The following is a 13,724-nucleotide window of genomic DNA, read 5'->3' on the forward strand; positions in this document are numbered from 1 at the left end:
AAAAATTGACTAGCCTAAAATACTTTTCTCAGTAAAACCACTGGAGAACTATTTTAATAGATAACTAGAAAAATATTTTAATTAACATATTTCTATATGTAAATTGTTAAAAAAAACTCTTGAAAATAAGGACTTTGATTTGCTTTAAAAAAAATCCCTAGTTATTTTGTCTATGTCATACATTTATAGAATCTGAATGGGATTGGATAGATAAACTAAGATAAACTTCATTTTAAATTCTTTCTAAATTATTGAAAATTCAAAGGGATTATAGAGTTAATAAAATGTATCATGCTTACATTAATCTTTGGGATGTATCATTTTCCCCATAGTAGAATTCTGTGGCTTGTTTTTCATCGAATAATTTTGTATTAGATATAGTAGAAAAATATTATTTGTACTCAAAAGAAAGATTAAGAATAAATAAGAAAAAAGCAGCATCTGATGTGATTTTTGGAAATTTGTTTAGAATTTTATCCTTATGTACAGAAATATATTATAACTTGGGAATGAAAGTGCTTGCTATGAACAAGCCATTTTAAATTGTCCTCATTTACTATCTAGCAGTATTAATTGAAATAGGTCTGTGATAAATTTCTCCCAAGTGAAATGAATTGCTTCTGAGGGATAGTAAACCCATGGAGAAATAAATTTCAGGAAATAAACTTCAAAATCAGTAATGAAATTATTGGTTTCCTGACTTAACCAAGAACTTCCACTTTGCCTGAAGCTTTTTAGTTCTTTATCCTCGACTGCATGGCCTTTATCTGAATAAGGCAATAAAAGGTTAACATATTAAACGTAAATCCTAGCAGCCATGTAAAAACGTGCATACCTCAAATCTAAATAACACTAAAGGGAAGATGTTTGATTATTTAAGAATAAGGGTTAAAATCTACCATTCTCTTAATTTAGCATCATGATTGCCCTGGTCTGAAATTTTGAAAATTGCTAATGAATGATACATCATACATCAATCCTAAAGATTATTACTTGACTTTAATTGCTTTTGTGTTTACATTTCAGAACAATGCTAATATTTTTCCAAGTGGAACCAAGAGGAAATTAGCATTTATGTTGTATTCTTTTTTCCCCAAATTGTAAATGTTTTTCTGACCTTTAAATACTAATGAAGGCAAATAAAAATGAGCATAAAATATTGGCATTGGTTTGTGTTTTGTTGCTTCATCATGAATCTTCTTAACAATGTAATTATTCCCAGTGTTATTGTAGGAGAGAAAATATCAAGTGGGCCGCTGAGAGGACTGGGGGTTCAGAGCAAATTCTGAAAGCCAGAGGCAGCGCCATTTAGTAACATAGATAACGTGACTGCATTACTCATGATGCAGCAGAGTTACTGTTTTTATATCGGCCTTGGGGAAAGAGGGTCCTGTTTTTCAAACCATTCTTATAATGGAGAAGAGTTACTCTGTCTGAGGCTGGTGGTTTCTCTCAAGAAATTGTGCTTTTTTAAAACACACTCTTTAAGATTATTTTATTGTAAATGGTCAACCTCCTTTTTAAGGGATAGGGAGATCACATGAGTTCTTGAGCTGCAAAGTTTTATATAAATGCATATTTGCAACTAAAATGGTAAATATCTAACTCTACCTAGTAAATCCCAGAATGTAAATAACTCAGAGATATTTACTTAGATTATTTTGCTAGGACTTTAAAAAGTACTTCTCCTTTACAAAGTCTGGAACTACATCACCTATTTTAAGAAGAGTATTTTACATATGTAATATGTATCTGATAGAGTATGGAATGATAGAAAGGGACCATCCACACACCAGCTATAACTTCTTTTTTATCCCCAATATATTTTTATTGATTTCAGAGAGGAAGGGAGAGGAGAGAAACATCAATGATGAAAGAGAATAATTGATCAGCTGGCTCCTGTATGCCCCCCACAGGGGATCAGACCTGCAACCCAGGATGTACCCTGACTAGGAATCTAACCATGACCTCCTGGTCCTTAGGTCAACACTCAATCACTGAGCCACTCCGGCTGGGCCCAGATATCACTTCTTAATTTATTTAGCCAAAAATATAGAATGAACAGAAGTGAGATGACTACACACAGCAGACAAGGATGAGACATGTTGGCCTGGCTTTCCCCTTGACCTGCTGAGCACATATAGATGCTTCCTGTGTGAAAGTGGTTCTACCAGATTGAGAAGGAAGTAAAAAATAGCTTTGTCTCCTCCCTTTTATTTTCAGAGAGGCCTGGTGCATGAAATTCTTGCACGGGGTGAGGGGGTGGAATTCCTCAGCCAGGCCTACACCTCTCTCAGTCCAGGACCACTAGCTCCTAACCACTCACCTTCCAGCCTGTTGATTGCCCCTAACCCCTCTGCCTGCCTGCATGATTGTCTCTAACTGCCCTCCCCTGCTGGCCTGATTGCCCCTAACCACCTTTGTCTCAGTCCCCACCACCGTGGCTTTGTCTGGAATGAGGACCAGACTACCCGAAGATGGTCAACCAGTCTAATTAGCATATTACCCTTTTATTAGTATAGATTGAAACTAGCATTTATGAGGAAAGTATGCCATTGTTTACCCCTATTTAATAATAACAGCAGCAACAAAAACAACAATAGTCAAGGTTGAATGAATATGGGTACAAATACAAATACTTACCTTACCCGTGATAACATCTGCTATATTCCAGGCACTGTTCTTTGGGCTCTACATATATTATCTTATTTAATTATGAAAACAGTTTTGGTAGATAAATACAGTCTCATTTTATGCCTGGGATAAGAAGACACTGAGAGCTTAAATAAGTTGTGCACTGTAATTCAGTTAAAGGGGCTGGTTGGAAATACTGTACTTTTAAAATTTGTGAGTTAAACACTATATTCCTGAATAGCAACATAGATTTCGTAGCCAAGAGAAAGATGTCTCATTATTGATTCTCCTTCCAGGGGCAGAATTCTTTGCATCCCTTCCCAGTTTCTTTTCTACCAGAACCCATTCTCTCTTCTTAATCCCCTTCTTATGTTTTTCCTAAGTATGTGCTTTTTTTTTTCTTCATATAATATGTGGTATGTAGAAAACTTGCTAAAACTTATTTTTAAACCCCAAATATATCCCATATATTTTTATTGATATCAGAGAGGAGAGAGAGGAGAGAAACATTAATGATGAAAAAGAAAAATTGATCAGCTGGCTCCTGTATCCTCCCCACGCGGAGGATGCAGATGGCCCCCGGCGAGGGCGGCGGCGTCTAGCGGCCCCAGGCCCAGGCGCGATGGGGTGCACGGGCCAAACGGGACAGCTTTAATTGTTCATCTATGCTATTGCATGTGACTGCAGTATGATTATTTTCACTGTTCTCTAATATGCCATATGTGAATATACTGTAATTTTTAATTTATTCTCTTGTTTACGGACATTTACTTTGCACGCATATTTTATACATTTTTTGTAATCCATATTGTACATGAGATTCTTAGAATGTGTCTTGAAATCAAATTGCTGGGTAGTATTAGGGTATGTGAATGCTCAATTTTTCCAGAAAATGCCACATTGCATTTCATGAGTAATGTTTAAATCTTTCCATTGATCCACAACCTTTCCAAATATAGACTAATAAAATTTTGCCAAGCAAGTAGATTCACAATGGAATCTATTTGTCTTGTTCTTATGATATGTAAGCATTCTTCATTCTGGACACTTAAATCTTTGTCAGTTATGTATTGCACAAGTATCTTCTTCCACTTTATAGCTTATTTTTTCATTCTTTGGTGTCTTTTTTACAAACTGAGTTTCATATACTTAGTCAAGTTTATAGCTTTTTTTGAGGGTGGGTAGTCATATTTTAAAAATGATTCCCTCATCCCAATCAGAAAGATACTATTCTTGGTCTTGGGTTTCTTTTATTAGATATATTTAATTTATTTTCTATCTTTGCCTTTTAGAATATAACCAGGTAAGGCTGTTCATTGGTACTGACTTTACCGCATCCCATAAGTCTGCCCCTCCCCCAATTCTCCCAAGAGGACTGAATACTGTTTTACAATTTTAAAATAGTTATGACCAATTAAGTGAGTTAACTTTAGTTTCAGCTATGTGTTAGGTGCTGTGATAAAGAAGTTGAATAATTCATAATCTTAACTCCAAGTTCGTCAAGCTTATATTCTTAGTAAGAAATATATAAAGCAGACAGCTTAAAATCTGGGAACATGGAATAAAATGTAGCATGGGAGCACATGTCCTTTCTAAAGCAAACAATGAAAATTAGAAAAAAAAAATTCAATTATTGAGGAGATATTTTGAAGTGCTACATATATGGTCAGTAAAATAAAAAAAAACAAAATTGGCGCTTTTTGTACTTTGGTGAATTTTGATGCCCAAAGGAAGTAGAGAATTTTTCACAATTATTTCCTAAGTTTTGGTGTATGATATCATCTACATAATTAATTCTAAGTATTTTAATTTCCACTATGATTTCTTCTTTGACTCAAGAATTTTTTGTCATGTATTTCTTATTTCGTAAGTGCACAAGGATTTTTAAAAAGTATAGTTTAGCCGAAACCGGTTTGGCTCAGTGGATAGAGCGTTGGTCTGGGGACTGAAAGGTCTCAGGTACGATTCCAGTCAAGGGCATGTACATTGGTTGCGGGCACATCCCCAGTGGGGGGTGTGCAGGAGGCAGCTGATTGATGTTTCTCTCTCATTGATGTTTCTAGCTTTCTATACTTCTCCCTTCCTCTCTGTAAAAAAATCAATAAAATATATTTTAAAATAAAAAATAAAAAAATAAAAAGTATAGTTTATTGTTATTAATGTCTAATTATATTAGGGTTCTCCACATAAAAGCAACAACAACAAAAAAGATTAAGTACAGCTCACGTGACTTTGGAGGCTGACAAGTTTCAAGGTCTGCAGGGTGAGTGAGCAAGCAGGGGACTCAGGAGAGCCCGTGCTTCAGTGGAGTTGGAAGGCTGGAAAAGTCACATCCCAGCTTGGAGCAGTCAGGAAGGAAGATCCTCCTTTACTAAGGGAGGAGCAGCCCTTTTGTCCTATTTGATGAATCCCACCCACCTTAAGGATGGCAATCTGTTTTAGTGTTAATCTTTTTCAGAATAATCTTCCAGACACACCTAGAATAACGTTTGACCAAAAGTCTGGGTACCTATGGCCCAATCAAATGGACACCTAAAATGAGTCATCACACCAACCTTGTTTATATGGTTATAAAATGTGATCTTTCTGACAAGTCTTTGAAATTTGTTGAGAATATATTTATGGCCAATTTATGGTTATATTTCACTTGGACTTGAAAATAATATGTGTTCTCTAACTGTTGGCAACAAAGTTTAAATGTGCATGTGTTTATGCCTGTGTGTGCTTGTTTGTATATGTATATAAACATGAGCTTAAAACAGGGTAGTCATTTTAGCAAATAAACATTTGAGTCATTTATATCTAAAATTCATTATGGTTAGGAACTTCAGAATTCAAACCAACAAAAATGATATGGCCAGAGGCAGAGGAAGGAGGATGGGGGCCATCTGTAATAGTGTCAACAGTAAAAAAAAAAAATATTAGATTTCTGGATTTTTTAATTATGTATTGTACTTTTAAAAATGTTTTTTTTTTATTTATTTCAGCAAGGAAGGTAAAGGGAGAGACAGAAACATCAATGATGAGAATCATTGATCTCCTACCTTCTACACCCACTACTGTGCATTGAGCCTGCAAGCTGGGCATGTGCCCTGACTGGACATAGAACCATGACTTCCTGGTTCATAACTCGACCCTTTATCCACTGAGCCACACTGGCCAGGCTGTACTATACTTTTATTAATTAAATTTTACATTTAAAAGAATTCAAATATCTATCCTCTATTCATTCAACATTTTATATATGCTGTCATCTGCATGATCATTTTTCTTTTTCTCAGTCAAGTGCTTTTCCTGGTTTCTTAAATTATACACTTTGGAAACATAAAAGAGACATACTTATTCTCTGCTACCTGCAATTATAGCTATTCTCTGAGGCAAAGAATAGAGAATGGCCAGGGTGACAGAATGGAGAGTTGGAGTAATCAAAGAGAAAGAGGAAAGAAAGGAGAAAAATAAATTCTAAAATAATTTTTAAAAATTACTTAATTAGAAAAAAACTTTTCAGGCAACTGAAGTAAATTACCCATTCCTATGCTCAGTATATTCCTTCTGATTGCAAATATGCCTTCACAAACTTACATCCTTTTCATATTTGCTCTGGAAGTCAAAATGAGCCAGACCAATCTATGTTTCTTTTGGTTCATTTAGGGCTGAGAGTGAAACATAAATTACTGGAAGGTGCCTGTGAGCAGCCTGATATAAAGACCCTGTTGTTACCAATAACATGAATCACACTAATTTTAAAGCTGAAACATAAGCAAGCAAGTCAAGCTCATGATGCTCTGGCCAACACTGAGACAAATGCTTTTGCTGTTGTCTTGCTATGCCTCACTTGGCACCTTCAGTTTCAAAATGAAAATTATTGTTGAAATGTTTTAAAGCTAGACCACAGTGAACAATTCCATGATTTAATAGTGTTTATTTTTTTTCATGAGAGCATTACTGATTTGTGTTTCACAGACAGCTTAATTACATCTGATCATATCTTTCCTTTTGGAGTCTTTGGTAGATTTACAAGCTTTGTTACTTGTTAAAAAAAGGAAAGAGAGAGAGAGAGAGAGAGAGAGAGAGAGAGAGAGAGAGAGAGAGAGAGAGAGAGAGAGAGAGAGAGAGAGAGAGAAGAGAGAGAGAGGAGAGAACAAAACTCTATATCCATATATATTTCAAATAGCCACTGGGAAATTATTTGGTTTTCAGCAATATTTTGCACATTCTATCTGCCTAATTTTAGTCATATAAAATGTTGTAATTGGCCTAATTTACATCTCAGAATACAAATAAGGATAATTTTGCATGCTTCACTCATATCTCTTCAAATTCCCTTTTCTCATGTTTGTGTGTATGGAAAGTACTCTTTTGTTTGCTTTTGCCTTCAATAGCTTGAGATATTGAAGGAGGACGGCCTTTGCATGTTGAGGCCTCCTTGCTTTTCTGAATGATGCTCCGTAACTAATGACTGATGGGGGCTGGAGTAGCCACCCCTAAACCCCTTGTCCTGGCTCAGGACAACTCTAAAGTAGAGCTTATATGACTGGATATCTCTGTGGGGGCAGGTAGAAGCTTCCAATCTGGGACATGGGCTCAAATAGCCTGCCTCCTCTTTCTCCCCCTGCTTCTCCTACCGCCTTAATGGTTTCCCCAAGAGAACTTACAAAGCACTCGCACATAGATTCTCAAGTCAAAGTCTTGTTTCTGGGTACTTGGCATAAAGACAGTTAACCTTAAAATCACAAGTAAACTATGTCTCTTGCCTCATCTTTAATTTGATGGAAAATATACCTGAGTTTTCACTTTAAACTCTGTACTAATCGGTTTTGAGGTTTCGTATTTGCCATGCAAGTAGTAGCACAATTTCGTGTTTTGTGTTTCATTCATAATTTATTAAGTAATATTCCTAATATGCAGATGATTCAAAAGACATAGCGTTTTAAAGTCCCATTTCATCTATAGAATAATAATACACAGGACCTGAGTACAAAACATTACCAAGGATGTACGAGTATTTCCGCAGAGTGTGAAGTGGCTTGTTCTCACTGAATTCTATGTAAGAATGTGAAATTCTTTCAGACAGCTTTGTCATTTTCAAGATTCTTGGATTGTTGAAATACAATGATAGTCCGACTAGCATTAATATAGATAGACGGGTCTCTGAGAAAAGCTACAAAAATAAATATTGTTTTTTCCTTTAGAGAGTTTTTTACACAGTATTTGGCTAGGGAGATGGTTCTTTAGAAAATAAGCAAGCAGTTAGTCATTTGATATTAACTAATCTCAAATATTTGTAGCCAAGTCAGACTTTGTGGTGGTTTTCTAGGAGGACCGCATACGGCTAGGAGAAACCAAACAAGAGAAAGAGGTGTTTTGCTTTTTAACTGATGATCAAATGCTAAAAAGATGAAATGGAGATTATACACCTAAAAATCATCCCCCATGCTATCACGGAGGACAGGGGACTGAGCAGGATAGACAGTGGGAGGCAAAGAACAAGGCAAGTAAATGAAAAGGAGGGTGTTGAAAGTGCTTGGCCAGATAGGAGATTTATTGATTTTAACCTATGTCTGTGGTCATAATACTGCAGTATGTATAACAAACTTGTTATGTAATTGGAAAGCACTTCTTTATAGGTTAACTCAATTTTTATTGTAAAACCTAAATTCCATTTCACTTCCAAACATCTGCACAAAATTTATGAAGTTTTTTTTTTCTACTGAGGCCACAAAGAAACTCTCAATAAATTATAAAAATTCAAGATTGTATAATTCATGCTTTGTATCATACAGTTACATTATGAGTTAATTTTGAAATAAAGACAAAAAATCTGTTGGTTTAAAAAGGAATTACAAATTATAATTTTAATGGCAAGGTAAGCTTTTCTTCATTTTAAAGCATTCAGAATTCGATATGTGCATAATTTATTTAAAAAAATGATGTGTGCCCTAGCTGGCTTGGCTTGGTGGATAGTGTCCAACTGCAGACTGAAGGGTCCCTCTAACAGTCCAGGAGCTTTTGGGGGATGCCCAACTGATGGCTTAGGCCCACTCCCTGCTGGAAGAGGCTCTTGCTACCGCCGCTATGCTTGCCAATCATAAGCCCGGTTTCTGGCTGAGTGGCGCTCCCCGTGTGGGAATGCAGTGACACTAAGGGGCAGCTCCTGTGTTGAGTGTTTGCCTCCTGGTGGTCAGTGCATGTCATAGTGACTGGTCATTCTGCCTTTGGTCTGAAACTGACTCTTCAACATCCTTTGAGTGGTCCAGATTGCAAGAGGGCACAGGCCAGGCCGAAAGACCCCACTGGTCATGATCAGGGCCAGGGCAGGACACAGGAGGTTGGCCAGCTGAGGAGGGATTCCGGGAGGGTTCCAGGTTATGTCCAGCCATCTTGCTCAGTCCTGATCAGCAGACCCCAGCAGCAAGCTAACCTACCTTTTGGAGCATCTGCCCCCTGGTGGTCAGTGAACGTCATAGTGAGCAGTTAAGTGATCTTAGCATATCGTTAGGATATTATGCTTTGATTGGTTGAATGGCCAACCAGATGACCAGACACTTAGCATGTTAGGCTTTTATTATATAGAATATGATCTTATTTGTAAGTTGAGCAAATACTTTATTAGACAGAATTCTAAGATTATTCCCAGTAACCATCATTCTTATATAATGTCTTCCTCATGAATGTGTGTGAAACCTGCAAATACAATGAGATAGCACTTTCATGATTATGTCATTTGTACAGCTAACATTAGATTATCTAGATTAGGCCTTATCTAACCAAGTAATTTTATTTATTATTTTATTATTATTATTATTTTTTAGCAGAGAGTTTTCTTTGACATTTGGCAGACAAGGAAGTCAGAGAGATAAATTCCTCCTGGCCTTGAAAACACAAACCACCAGATTTCCAACTGCATAAGAGGGCCATGTGTCAAGGAGCAATATGGCCTCAGAGCAACCCACAGAATAGCCAACAAGAAACGAGGGTTTCAGTTCCTTAGGTGTCAGCAGGTGGATTCTGCCTAAAGCCTAATGAGCTTGGAAGCAGGTTCTTTCTGAGTCTAGCTTCCAGATGAGAATGCAGCTTGGCTGACAATTTGATTTCAGCTTTTGAGAGCCTGTGTAAAGGACCCTACTAATTCACAGTCCTGGCTCATCAAAACCAAGAAATAGAAAGTTGGTGTTGTTTGAAGTTATCACGCATATAGTAATTTATTACATAGAGATAGAAAACCAATACAATTGCAAAAATTGTATCTTCTTTACATTTTTTTTTTGCTAAGTCATTAACAAAGTCTACTTTTTGCTTCTTTTGAATCCATCACATAACATGGTAAACCTTAAGGCAGGACAAAAAGGAATCTTGTTGGGGATACACACAAAATGTAATATAGATTATTCATCAAAATTATATTTTAGAAGTATATTTCTTAACTTAAAAATATGTTCCAATATATTGTTCATTATTTTTTTATAAAAAAGGTTCTAACCTGGCCAGTGTGGCTCATGGTTGAGGGTCAACCCATGAACCACAATGTTCCTGCTTTCATTCCCAGTTGGGGTACATGCCTGGGGATGTGGCTCAATCCCCAATAGGGGGTTACGGGAGACAGCTGACCAATTATATTTCTCTCTATCCCACTCCACTTATCTCTTTCTAAAAATTAATAAAAAACACATATTTTTAAAAAAAAAAAGGATTCTAAGTATATTTAATAGTTGATTTATAATTTTTTTCAGTGTAAAATTTTTATATTTATCATTTTCCAGTTTAAAGGATCCCAATTTTGTTGGCAACATCCAAAGCATCATAGTCAGGAGCCAGTCGAACATATGGCTTCTTCTCTCCACCAGGTCAGATCAGGGTTTTGACCTTGGTCACATCAATGTCACAGAGCTTCTTCACAGCCAGTTTGATCCGGTGCTTTTTGGCTTTCCCATCCACAATAAACACAAGTGTGTTGTCTCCCATCTTCTTCATGGCAGACTCAGTGGTCAAGGGAACTTGATGATGGCTTAGTGGCCAAGCTTGTTTCTCCTGGGGCACCCTTCTGAGGATATTCAGCCTGCCTTCAGAGCCTCAGTGTCTTCCACCATGAGAAGGGGATTGACATGCGGATCTTCTCATTTGTGTGGCTGCGGGTCTTTTCAGCACTGCTTTCTTTGCTTTCAAAACTTTTGCTTTGGCTTCAGTTTTGGGCGGGGCAGGGGCTTCCTTCTTTGCTTCTGAAGCCATCTTCATAAAAATCTGATTTATTATTGCTTTTAAAAATTTTTTAAATAAAAAGATTTTTATTGATTTCAGAGAGGAAGGGAGAGGGAGAGAGAGATAAAATACCAATGATGAGAGAGAATGATTGGTTGGCTGCTTCCTGTAATCCCCACAGTGGGGATCTAGCCTGCAATCCCGGCATGTGCCCTGACTGAGAATCTAACCATGACATCCTGGTTGAGTTCTACAAGCAACCACTGAGCCATGTTGGCTGGGCAAAGCTGATTTATTTTTATTCTACATATGTGTTTACATTATTGTGGGCAGATATGCATACACACACTGTATACATGTATGAGGCTTTGACACTTTGCAAGGTAAATACCAAAATGTTAGTAACAATTACACAACGACCATTTCCTGTAAGAAATTTAAAAATATAAATCAGCCGGGACTGGTTTGGCTCAATGGATAGAGCGTCGGCTTGGGGACTGAAGGGTCCCGGGTTCGATTCCAGTCAAGGGCATGTACCTTGGTTGCAGGCATATCCCCAGTGGGGGATGTGCAAGAGGCAGCTGATCGATGACTCTCCCTCATCGATGTTTCTAGCTCTCTATCTCTCTCCCTTCCTCTCTGTACAAAATCAATAAAATATATTAAAAAAAAATATATATATATATAAATCACCTCCATTTCATTCATCATAAAAAAATACCAACTATTTTCCCAGAATTTTATGAAATTCAATGAGAGGTCCTGGACCTTTACTATTCTTTCCCTTTCCAAAATGTTTCACTGTTACTATTTTTAATGAACCACTAAACGTTTGTAATATTTGTGGATAAGTCAGAGTTCTCCAGAGAAACAGAACCCAGAGAATGTGTAGATATATATATATATATATATATATATATATATATATATATGTGTGTGTGTGTGTGTGTGTGTGTATGTGTATATATATATATATATATATATATATATGTGTGTGTGTGTGTGTGTGTGTGTGTGTATGTGTGTGTATGTATGTGTGTGTGTGTGTGTATATATATATATATATTGTGTGTGTATATATATATATATGATGAGCTTGATTATAGGAATCATAGCACACAGTTGAGGAGGCCAGGACTCCTACATTCTGCCCTCTGAAAGCTGAAGAACCAGAAAAGCTAGTGGTGTAATTTTGTCCAACTCTAAGGTCCAAGGAGAACCAGGGGCAGCTGCTGTAGGCTCCATATCCAAGAGCCCCCATTCTAGGGCAGATATGGGCTTCCCAGCTCAATAACTCAGAAAGAAAATGAAATGTGCTCTTTCTTTGTCTTTTAGTTGTATTTGGTCCTCAACAGATTGGATGATGTCCACCCATGTTTGTGAGTGCCCATTCCTTCCTTCAGTCTATTAGAATCAGATGTTAACCTCTTCCTGAAATACCCTTACAGACTCACCCAGAAATAATTTTTTGCCAGCTATCTGGACATCCCTGAGCCCAGTTACATTGACACATAAAATAAACCATCACAATCTGTCCTAATATATCAGGATAATATAAGCAGGGGTCACCCTTGAACCACATATTGAGCAGGAAAGACAAAACATGAGTCCCCTAGTAGATCTGTCATATACAAATCAATGGCAAAAAATGTATTAATGCCTCTATAGTGCCCTTATAAGTACTGAGAACCAGAGTGAGGCCATGTGTCCTTGTCTAGTTGACATTAGAATTCTGTTTATGCACAGTGCACATTTCTTTGTACTGTATTTACATAGCTTAATGGGGTTTTGAAAGGTCAGAGTCAGAGCTGTAGACATTTGGAACTGTGAATTACATACAGAGGCGTTGTGGAATTCTTAATTATATTATTAAAGGGTTTACACAAGGTTAGTTTCTACCAAAAAAATAGATTGCTCTTGGTATAGATTAATTTAAAACTTGGATTGTCACTTATTTTTTAGGCCTCTAACTATATCCAATGAGGAATTGCTATGTGCCAGGTTCACATCAAATAAAAATCTGGTCCTCCTGCATCATCCGGTATTTTCTGATAGTGCATTTGACATCTTTCTTTCTCTAATTGATGAATGCCAAGAATTAGCGTTGGAACAAGATGAATATGTTTTTTGAAAGTATTATGGAAAGAATTTGGAAATGGAATATTAACTGATCTAGATACTGATTAATTTGTTTTGTTTTGTGACTTTTTTTGTTTCTCATACCAGCATATATTTTAAAATAATCTCAGAAAGGGGCCACAGAAGTAATCAGAGTTTCAAGTGATTTAAAGGAAAATGACTATGCTAATGGGAGTTCTTTGGAGAGTTTGTAACAACAAAGCCAGAAATATTTCTATAGTCACAGTGACTATTCTTAATGTTGGTTTCTATAAGAGCACATGTGAGAATAGGGTTTCCTACTTTTATAGATGAAACCACTTTTATTCCCTGCTAGGAGCAGTTTGTTCTTCATCTAGAAATCTAATGAATTGGAAGAGAATAGGTAAATAAGTCAGAAAATGAGTCCTGACCAAGTAAGCTATTCCTTTGCAGCTTTAATGGAAAGTGAATGTTTGAGAGGCAAATTAGTGCTCAAAACTGTTTTAAGCCTTAACAAGTTTTGCCTGACCGCTTTTGTGAGAATAAAACATAAGATATGTGGGCAACCTTAGGCTGACCATTAGACTGAAAATATTGTTTTAGTTCAAGAATGAAATATTTATGAGCAGAAATTGTTAGATGATAATGATAATAAGGTAAACCATACAGTGCTAAAAAAAATATAGCTGATGTTGAAGGATGAAAGAACCAAGTTCAAAGGCGTTGACAGGTTAAACTGAATGAGATAAAAATTACCACATCTACTATATATATAATAGCATTGTTTATAGATC

The sequence above is a fragment of the Pipistrellus kuhlii genome, unplaced genomic scaffold, assembly GCF_014108245.1.
Source record: "Pipistrellus kuhlii isolate mPipKuh1 unplaced genomic scaffold, mPipKuh1.p scaffold_m20_p_1, whole genome shotgun sequence".
In the NCBI taxonomy this organism is placed as follows: Eukaryota; Metazoa; Chordata; class Mammalia; order Chiroptera; family Vespertilionidae; genus Pipistrellus; species Pipistrellus kuhlii.